Genomic DNA, 11100 nt, shown 5'->3' on the forward strand with positions numbered 1-11100 from the left:
TTTAAGATCATCAAACAAACGTAAATAGACAAATATAACCCAAGTGAACTTAAAATGCTGTTTTTAAATGGTGATTTTGTTTATTAGGGATTAAAAAAAAAACTTCAAAGTTACCTGGCCCTGTGTGAAAAAGTAATTACCCCCCTTGCTAAATCAATTAATTGTGACTAATCACAATTTTGTTAATTTTCACTGATTACACCCAAGCCTGATTACCTCCAGACCTGTTCAATCAAGAAATCACTGAAACGATCCGTCCCGACAAAATCGAGTCGGATAAAAGATCTAAAAAAGCTGCAACAACAACCAAAGATATTCCAGAACAGTCAAGAAATAAAGTAACTGACTCAAGAAATAAAGTAACTGACATCTATCAGTCTGGAAAGGGTTACAAAAGCCATTTATAGAGCTTTAGGATTCGAGCGAACCATAGGGAGATCCATTATCCTCACAAGAAGAAAACATGGAACAGTGGTGAACCTTCCCAGGAGTGGCTAGCCTACAAAGATTGCCCCTCGACACAAGCAATGACTCATCCAGGAAGCCACAAAGGAATTCAGGACAACTTCTATAGAACTGCTGGCCTCCCTTGCCTCTGTTAAGGTCGGTGTTCATAACACAACAATCAGGAAGAGACTGGGAAAAAGATGGCATCCATGGCAGAGTTCCAAACCCAAAACCACTGCTGACCAAAAATAAAGGCTCGTCTTAGTTTTGTAAAAAAATTAACATTAAAATTAAAAAACATCCTAAGACTTTTGGGTGAATATAATATGGACTGACTAGATGAAAGTTGATCTTTTTGGAAGGTGTGTGTCTCGTTACATCTGGCGTAAATGTAGCACAGCATTTCAGAGAAACATCATCATACCAATAGTCAAACATGGTGGTGGTAGTGTGATGGTCTTGGGCTGCTTCTCCTTCAGGACCTGAACAACTTGCTGTGATTGATGGAACCATGAATTGTGCTCTTTAACAGAAAATCCTGAAGGAGAATGTTCAGCCATCAGTTCGTGACCTCAAGCTAAAGCACACTTGGTTTCTGCAGCAGGTTAACGACCAAAACACACCAGCAAGTCAACTTCTGAATGGCTTAAGAAAAAAAAAAAAAAATTATTTTTGGAGTGGTCTAGTCAAAGTCCAGACTGCTTGCGAGCCATATCGTGTTAAAAGTATGGGAACATACCTCAAGCAAGCCGTAAACGAACGTCCTCTCCTGTCCTGAGCACCAACACACGTTTTTCCCCATTTTGTCCTCATAATATAGTCGGCGCAATCCACTCGTTGTCGTTGCCACGGTAACGAGTGTATCCGGTCGCATTTGAGTGGACAAGATAAAGCCCAATGATCGTAAAAAACGGGATGCGGTGGTATCGGAATACAAGATTTTATTGCACTAGTCTTACATAGTACATACAATCTTGAAAGAGCAAATTTGTATTGTAGTCTGATCCGGGGATTACTTGTTGTCCGTCTCAGACGTGTTGTGTTGTCTGTTCCACACCGCTGACTTTTTTTTTTTTTTTTTTTTTTTTTTTTTTTTTTAAAATAACTGTATTGGCCAGCAGATATTTACGGGACTACGCCAAAAGACACACGACAAAGCTAAAAATAAACTAGCTTTTGGATTCAAAGCTACTGTGCACGATGGCGAGGCAGAGTAGATGTCTTTTGCAGAGCCGATCAATCGGCGAATTATGACATTAAAGCCGATCAGTATAAAATGCTAATTATCAGCCGATACCGATCAGGCCGATAAAATCGGTGTAAAGTCTATTAACATATCACAACATGTTAACCTTTTAGTCCATAGTGAGAAAACAAACAACCAAACTAGACAACTCTGTCAACAGCAAATGTGTCACAAAGCAGCAATTAATGATGCCTCTTAGATTTTTTTTTTTTTTTTTTAAACATCACTCACTGTAAAGGAATCCCAAGTCTTTATCAGAAAGGCAATGTCATTTGTCAGGAATTTGTCTAGTTGACGTATCCAATCAGTGTCAAACCTGTGGCCTCCACCATCAACCAAATAAATTGAATCCCTTCATTGCCCTGCAAGAGGAAATTAAATGTACACTCTGTAGTTCACCAAGCATACAAAGTGGGAAAGTGGGATTGAGACAATTTCAAGTCCCATTCAGATATGTTTTTTTTTTTTTTTTTTATAAATCGTATTATTTATTTAAATTGGGGAAGATTACAAGTCACACCCATATTTGTGTCGTGAAAGACGAGTGATTGGTCCCTCCCAACCGGATGAATTTCTGCCATGTGATAAATCTAATCAGCTGCAATACTAATATTGGATAGTTAGAGCAGAGTTACGACTAAATTTTAGACTATTTTTCAACAAATACTAAAATCAAGTAATGAAGAGTATTACGTGTATATTTTACTCGTATATTTTGCATTACCCATAGAGACAAGCAGAGCTAGCTTATGTTGTATACTGTATATACAGTGGGTACGGAAATTATTCAGACCCCCTTAAATTTTTCACTCTGTTATATTGCAGCCATTTGCTAAAATCATTGAAGTATTTTTTTCCCCACATGTACACACAGTACCCCATATTGACAGAAAAAAAAGAAATTGACATTTTTGCATATTTATTAAAAAATGAAAAAATTAAATATCACACAGCCATTGCTGTGACATTCCTATTTAACTCGGGTGCTGTCCATCTCTTCTGATCATCCTCGAGATGGTTCCACACCTTCATTGACGTCCAGCTGTGTTTGATTGTACTGATTGAACTTGATTAGGAAAGCCACACCCCTGTCTATATAAGACCTTACAGCTCACAGTCCGTGTCAGAGCAAATGAGAATCGGGAGGTCAAAGGGACGGCCTGACGAGCTCAGAGACAGAACTGTGGCGAGGCGCAGATCTGGCCAAGGTTACAAAAAAAAAAAAATTCTGCTGCACTTGAGGTTCCTAAGAGCACAGTGGCCTCCTTTATTGCTCAGTGACTTTAAAATAAATAAATAAAAAATGTCTTTATGTCTCAAAAGTGGTCTCTGTCAATTGACCGACTGTTGTCGTACTAGAGCGGCTCCAACTGCCGGAGACAAATTCCTTGTGTGGTTTTTTTGGATATACTTGGCAAATAAAGATGATTCTGATAATCCTTAAATGGAAGACGTTCGGGACGACCAGAACCCTTCCTAGAGCTGGCCGTCCGGTCGAACTGAGCAATTGGGGGAGAAGACCATTGGTGAGAGAGGTGAAGAAGAACCCAAAGATCACTGTGGCTGAGCTCCAGAGATGCAGTCGGGAGAACGTTCTAGAAAGTCAACCATCACTCCACCAGTCGGGGCTTTACGGCAGAGCGGCCCGAAGGAAGCCTCTCCTCGGTGCGAGACACAAAGCCCGTATGGAGTTTGCTAAAAAACACCTGAAGAACTCCGAGACGGTGAGAAATAAGATTCTTTGGTCTGATGAGACCAAGATGGAACTTGTTGGCCTTAATTCTAAGCGGTATGTGTGGAGAAAACCAGGCATGCTCATCACCTGTCCAATACAGTCCCAACAATGAAGCACGGCGGTGGCAGCATCCTGCTGTGGGTGTGTTCTTCAGCTGCGGGGACAGGACGACCGGTTGCAGTCGAAGGAAAGATGAATGCGGCCCAATACGGGGATATCCTGGACGACGAAAACCTTCTCCGGAGGGCTCAGGACCCGAGACTGGGCCGAAAGTTCACCTTCCAAAAAGACAATGACCCTCATCGCACAGCTAAAATAATGGAGTGGCTTCAGAACAACTCCGTGACTGTTCTTGAACGGCCCGGCCAGAGCCCTGACTCAAACCCAATTGAGCATCTCCGGAGAGACCCGAAAATGGCTGTCCACCGACGTTCACCGTCCAACCTGACAGAACTGGAGAGGATCTGCAAGGAGGAATGGCAAAGGATCCCCAAAACCAGGTGTCAAAAACTTGTTGCATCATTCTCAAGAGAGTGCTTCTACTAAATACTGAGCAAAGGGTTTGAATACCTATGGCTGTGTGATATTTCAGTTTTTCTTTTTTAATAAATGTGTGTACATTCATGAGGAAAAAAAATTATGATTTTAGCAAATGGCTGCAATATAACAGAGTGAACAATTTAAGGGGGTCTGAATACTTTCCGTACCCACTGTATCTAGCCCTGCTTTCCCGTTGTTTTTTGCTGTTGTGTCAATGCTTCGCCGTGTAGTAGTCACATTGAAGAGTTGAAGTTGAAGAGACTCAACACAGTTCACTTGTTCCGTGTGCTCCAGGTGTTGGGATGAAAATGTTCACATTTGACCAAACCAATTGCTCCAGAGTTAACCGGATCAAGTGTGAGGATAGCCTTAGAAAGAAAGCGTATTACAATGCCAATTTTTAAAACTAGTTAGAAAATGTAAATTTGTTTTTAAAACATTGAATCACATGCATTAACTTGTCCAATAAATGGCATTGTGAGCCGTATGTCAGGACTGAGGTTTCAGTTTACAGTGTAGGAGCCATGACACAAAGGTCTACATCGAGTCTTGCAAGTAATTTTAAGCGTTTGTATAACATGTCTATGATTTCATGATAAGCTATAATTGCAATCTTGATGGCAATTGAAATAAAATCAGTATCTTATCCATCGTTTTGCAAGGTAATATCCTGGCTCACCAAATACTAAATGCCATACAAGTACCTGAGCAAAAGATGGTTGAAAGCCAGCCGCCACCACCGCCGCCCCCCTTCCCCGCCCCCCACCTGCTAACCATCCACTAGTGTTGCTAACCGACCTGACGTGACAATTTTCACGCTAAAAGCCCATTCTAGAACAAACTTTATGTCGGCCAGCCTTTTGGACTGAACCGGCTTTACAACATTCGTGCATTCACACAGCGTTACGCACAGTAAGGCGCAGTACGAACCGATAACGAATGAATGCAGCGTCCATGACAGCACTAAGTCCGATACAATAGTACAATAGTAAAACAAAAACAAGCCCTGTTAATTAATTGCGGAAAATGGCTGGCAAAATTGACGTCTGCTTTTAGAGGCAGAGGTTAGTGAACGTGCAAGGCGATCCACCCAAACAGCCGAGCCTCCGCGGACAAGCGGAGGGAGGCCTTGTCGTCAAAAGCGAATTGCGTTGAGACGTACAGGCCTCATCATCGCTCGGCACGGCCTGACATTACGTTCTCCCTCCCATTGCACATGCGTTGATAAACGAATGACAAGTGGGCGAATTTGAATTAGGGCATCACGCTACTGGCGCTGAAGACTGGGTGGGATCGTGAGGCGCTCCCCGTTAACCAAGTTGTGCTCCCGAGTCGCCATTTGCAGTTAGCTCAGGACATGCTAACGATGGGTTAGCCGCGAGCGCAACGTCCTGAGTTGGTGCAGTTCGCTAACCCCGTTGTACTTTGACAAGCACCGAGCTCATATGACTCAACATTTCATGATTTTGTCCAACTTGTATGTAAAGCAACACTCTAGTGAACAAGCGGAAGGCAATTGCTTTGTGAAATGAGATAAGGTTACGCTGCTCATGAATAACGCTATAACTCAACACAGGGGTCGTCTATTTCCTGAAATTCAACAGAGTTCAGACGTCACATCAGCCAAGTTTTTAAACTCAGGCCCCACATCCTTTCAGTCATAACGAACGAAAAGACAGCCAATAATAACAATGTAGCATTTGCCACAAATGCTGTACATTTAGGTTGTCAATGTTTGTTCGATAAGCCAAACATTTTTTACACTGTAGACAAAACATTTATCGAAATTGCTCAGCTAGTAGACAGTGTCGACAACTGACGGGTAGTTAGCACTAGCCCGGGTCCAGCCAGTAAAACCGGGTGAGTTCGTGGGAACGAACGTGATGTTAAGACAATGAATTGCATTTTAACCACCTTGACACACAATCATACAATCAAAAAAAAGCGATAGCCGTGAGTGGGCAACATGCCAGCAACTGAAAAGCACCAACGACACAGATGCGATAGTTAGTTACCTGCCGTTCACCACAGCAGCTGACGCTAGTCGCTTACTAGCCGTGCGGCTAACAATCCGCTCCACGGAGCTAGTTGGCTAACAACTCACCAGGAATTTGATAGGACTTCGCCTCTATTCACCGGCTACGTCCAGCCTTGAGCGGCGGTGTCGTCGTATATTATATAAACGTGGCCTGGAATCGGTGACGGCTTTTCGCAGGACACACCGACCCGCTGCCAGAGACCTCTCTAATTCCGACGTTTCCCCCCCTCTTGCTTCTGGGTGTTTTTCCCTGCGTCACCGGCGCAGTCACAGCCCCCTGACTCCCGACCGATTTCTGGGGCTTGTCACTTGGGTCCCAGCAGCAGCCCTCACTCACACACAACTTGAATCACTTCAACATGGCGGAAGCGCAGTCGGCTACGAGGCCAGCGGCGCTCCGTTTTTAAATAGGCCACACGAGTAAGTCCAAGTCCAAAAGCGTCGGCCCTCGTCTGTAAGGAGAGATTGCGGAGCAGCCCAGTCAACAAACCATCTGAACGGAAAGTGCATTTAACTGCTCTTCGGTCCGGAAGCTTGGGGGAATCCGGTTCCGTGGTTTGGCTCAAACCGGACTGTGAGCCCAGCCCACCCACTACACGCTCATGTTGCGTTCAGTGACACATACAAGTCGACAATTTCATGTTTTTGAGCCGCTTCATCCGTTATGGTGCTCGAAAAGACCGACGAACCGTGAACTCAACTCGCAAAATGGCTACTGGACCTGTAAACAGCAAGTGAAACCAGGAGGTGTTTTTGTTTGTTTGTTTAAGCATTTTTTTCTTGTCTTATCAAATCAAGTCCTACTTAGTAATGTGTAGTCGCCCTTTTTCGAGTGTAAAACATCGTCCATGCGGTATTAGTCATGGATGTCGCTCACCTGTCAAGTCGCCGCTACTCCAGCGTTGTATTCACAGAAAATACTGCAAACGAAAACTTTAAACCCCCAAATAAACTCCACTAATCGCACTTTCAATTCTTCAACCACAAATGTGTTGATGGCGGCTAACTCGTTTGTTTGCATACCCTCGTGTGGTTCAGCGACTACAACAACGATTTCATATAAAGGTGCCTTTGCAGAATCCTTTCAAGTATGTGATGTTCACGTGCGTATCGTCTTTATATGTATTCGGGCGAGAACATGGACGTGATTGTGCCTTTTTTTTTTTTTAAACGGTTTTGATAATAAATGCATATACACGCACACGGATAATGTGGTGCTTCATTTACATGTCAATAAAACAGACTGGAAGCGTTAATGAAAAAGAAGAAGTGTTTTTGTGGGGAAATGGAACGTCGCACGAACAATGAGACCAACAATACGACAAAATACAGGACTAAAAGCTAAATATTTCATTGACCCTTCTCATTTAAGAAAATGTGCCTGCTCTTCATGTTAATTAAATTAAAAATATTTCCACAATGACAGCTAACTTTGAATGACCGAAAGTAAAGTTTACTGAAAAGTAAAGTTTTGGTGCATGATAAGAAATGCCAACACATCAAAACAATCAGTAGATACCATGCAAATGTGAGCAGTGTCAGAGCAATTGAAGAAGGGGTGGGATGTCATCATATCAGTGTCACATTAATGGATTGTGTGATAATGTAAATATTGGAAGACAACAAGATCACAATATGGAACTGAAGAAAGAAAATCGTATAGAACTTCTAATCTGCTTTGAAAGAAAAACAATTCATAGAAAACATGGGGTAAAGGTTGCTTTTATCAGTAGCAAGCATGTAATGTATACAGAGACTATGGAGATTCACAACTGTACATACTTGGTTTTCATCAGGCAGCAGCAATATTGATTTTTGATGCTGTTGATCTGTACTGCATTATAAGAGATGATGATGATCCAGAACATTGCAATGAGAATATTTTGTCCCACCCCTCTTAAGTCCTACGTTCTGGCTGCGATGCCATGACATCGTTGGTTTTCTATACATGATGTCGCTTTTGAACTTTCTGCTCAATTATCATTCAAGGTATGTTTAGTAATAATTGATTCAAATAAAAGCTCATTTGTTACAAAACAGCAGATTTTGTTCTTTGATTTACACGGATTGTGTTCTTTGACTTACAATGTGCATAAGACATTTATGAATTGTAATCACACTATTAGCCGTTGTACCACTGATGTCCATCTTGCACGTATAGTTGTCAGTCCGAAGCTGAGTTACATGGACCCACACAATGTACATACTGTATGAATAATACAGTGTAATGTACTTTTATTTAAATGAAAAGTAGTTATTAAATGCTTGGACTGGTGTCTCAGAAATGCTGTGATAAACAGCACTGGCAAAATAAAACTGATAGTGTGAGATGGCAAGATAATGATCCTGAGTAAAATGGTTTTTGTTTCGCTTTATGAAAAACGGCAGGGGTTTCTGAATGTATCCAGGTCTAGAACCAACTTCAGACATTAAATGTATCCAAAATTCATTGGACCATTTCCAAGTAATTTAGAATGCAGCTGCTTGGCTTTTGTCTGGATCCAGTAGGTTCAGCCCTACACTTCACATCATTTTAGGATTCGTTACAACATTTTGAATCACTCACAGCCTTCATACTTGGTGGAATTGGTTATGCCAAAATTCAAAATAACTATGGTCAGGTTTCCCAAATGAAATTTCATGATTTGCAACATATTTTCTGAAGATGCTAATTAGATTTTTGGATATACATATAGGATTTTTCTCCTATTGCTAAAAAGGCCTTTTGCATGAAAAGTAACACAAATGCATATTTGTGTCTTAAGAGTTCCTTTTTTTGGGTTCTTTTTCAAATGGTCCTTCTATGTCACTCGCAAGACAAGCTTGTGATGGGTTTAATGAATAGTTGGGATCATTTATGCTGCAGTTTGAATGAAGGGCAACACCTGTAAATTGTGCAACTCGCGTGCTTGCTACGAAGCTGATTTTGTCTTTACCGTTATGCAAAAAGAGTATGTCAGTGGGCCGTCACCATTTGCTCTGTCAACAGGGGCGGAGCTACGTGTTGGCCAGGGGAGGCTGTGGCCACCCTAGACTGAAAGTTGGCCATCCCACTGCCCCCCCCCCGACGTGTTTGGCCACCCCACACAAAATTTTCTGGCTGCACCATTGTCTGTCAGTGGGTTCTATCAACAAAGCTGTGGCAGAATTTAAGTCGGGATAAGATTGACGCAGAACCTCATACATTCTAAAGGATGGCTGTTCTTTAAAGGTAGAGGATGCAGTTTTCAAACTGCTAGCAAGATTTGAATGGAGCCTCACTTCATTCCCCGACCCGTCTCCCAGCGTCTCTGCTCAAAGAAACGCTCCCAACTCACTATGTCATCGTGCATAGCAGGTATATTGCTAGCATGGCTTACTCATGATGGAGTATTGTCAAACACAAAAAGTTATCTGTTTGATGTTGTCATTTTTGGAATATAAAATCAAAAAAATATATAAGAGAGGTGATCAACTTACTCGCTGAGACGTTGAGAACCAAGTCCAGCTATATGCCGCCGTTCGTGTATAGGACACCACCATTATATGTTTTTACGTTTGATTTGTCTCGAGAGCTGTCCAGTTCCTTGTTTTTAACTTTTGTTGCCAACCCGAGTTAAACAATCCAGCCAAGAAACAATAATAGTCTCCTTTGTAAGAAACTGCAATGTGTCATCGTGAGGCTGTGTGTGCAGTGGTGCGCATGAGCAAATAATTGACAACAACCCTCGATCATGCCTACTTTCTCTACAGGCTCTGATTGGCTCGTCTTGTCACCCTGTGACTAGTTGTAAAATAATAATTTAAAATAATTTAGAGGCATAACATCAGGCCAGAGAGGGATGATTTTTCAAAAGATAATTGTATTAATATTCTACTGACATACAGACAGTTTTAACAGAGATGTGTTTTGTTTTTTTTTAAATTGCAAACTCTACCTTGAATAAATGTAGTTGTAGTTCGCATAGTTAAGTTACACAATTACTTTTGTCAGTTTTAACACCAATCGGTAATGTTTAGCCTTTAAGGTCACTGCTGCTTTTGTTTGATCACTGAATAAAGATGTTCCTCATAAAGAAAAATTATCATTGTTTATGATTTTTCCCATACAAGCTAAAGAACTCTTGTTGTTCAGATTACATTTGCATTCGACTGCCATGAAATGACCATAGTGTATTTTCTCTTGATTATCTTTACTATTATGGCCTAAAATTGTAAACCACCAATAATTTTTTGAAATACAGGACTTCAAGCATGGGAGAAATGTGCCCAGTGGATGGACAACTGGACCTCAGACAAATAGTACTTTATGAGATAAATGTTGCCCACTCGACATCCTGGTCATCCTGAAAGGGGGATCCCTCCCCTCTTTGCTCCTTTCTTGAGGTTTCTTATTTTCTCTCTCAATGGGGATTTTAGTTTTTCCTTGCCTGATTCTGAGAGTTTAGCTCAGGGGATGTCATCAATCTTTGTCGACTGTGGGCCTATGAAAACCTTTGAGACTGCCTTGATTAAGGGTTCCAAATTAACTAGACTTTATTACAAATCACCGTAAAATGTACATCTGATGTATGATATGTGTGAAAAGTAGTTTCCGAGCAATGTTAGCACACATTTATTGAAGAAAATTACCTTATGTTACCTGATTGTATACTACGAATACCTTGAAAATAAATGTAAACTTAAAAATACATTTCAATTGAAAAATATTTTTTTATTGTTTTTTAAACAGGTGTCATTTTATAGGAGTAGCCTTTCCTGTTTCCTGTTCTCTAGTATTCGTCAGCATCACCCTTTTCCAAATATTTACCCTTCTGTGGGGGCATCATTCAAAGAAAAGCCAAAGAAAAAGCTAAACACACTTGGAGGTCTCATTCTTTAGCTGCTCACTGAGCTGAATCCTCATGAGACTTGCTGACGTCAGTCATGGTGTGGTTTATTTTGTTACATGTTTTAAGGCTTTTTTTTAAAGGAAAAAAAACCCACTTGGGACTGTAAAATAATGTCATAATAACAGACAACATATCCACCGTGTAAGTGGAATGCGTTGAGGCACGTTTCAATGAAAAATGTAATATAAATGTACGTCTGAATAATGCATATTACAAAGTTTCT

General features: G+C 41.2%; 1 protein-coding gene across 3 annotated transcripts in view; it reads right to left on the reverse strand.

Annotated features, from left to right (window-relative positions):
- usp9 (ubiquitin specific peptidase 9) overlaps positions 1-6537 on the reverse strand; it is a 60016-nt gene extending 53479 nt beyond the window's left edge. For 2 of the 3 annotated variants that reach the window (XM_061691925.1, XM_061691923.1), the window contains exon 1: positions 6073-6537. The gene's annotated coding sequence lies outside the window, so the exon portion shown is untranslated. The other variant, XM_061691924.1, reaches the window with a different exon arrangement.
- Between the last annotated feature and the right edge of the window lie 4563 nt (positions 6538-11100).

The sequence above is a fragment of the Phycodurus eques genome, chromosome 12 (genome assembly GCF_024500275.1).
Source record: "Phycodurus eques isolate BA_2022a chromosome 12, UOR_Pequ_1.1, whole genome shotgun sequence".
Taxonomy (NCBI): Eukaryota; Metazoa; Chordata; class Actinopteri; order Syngnathiformes; family Syngnathidae; genus Phycodurus; species Phycodurus eques.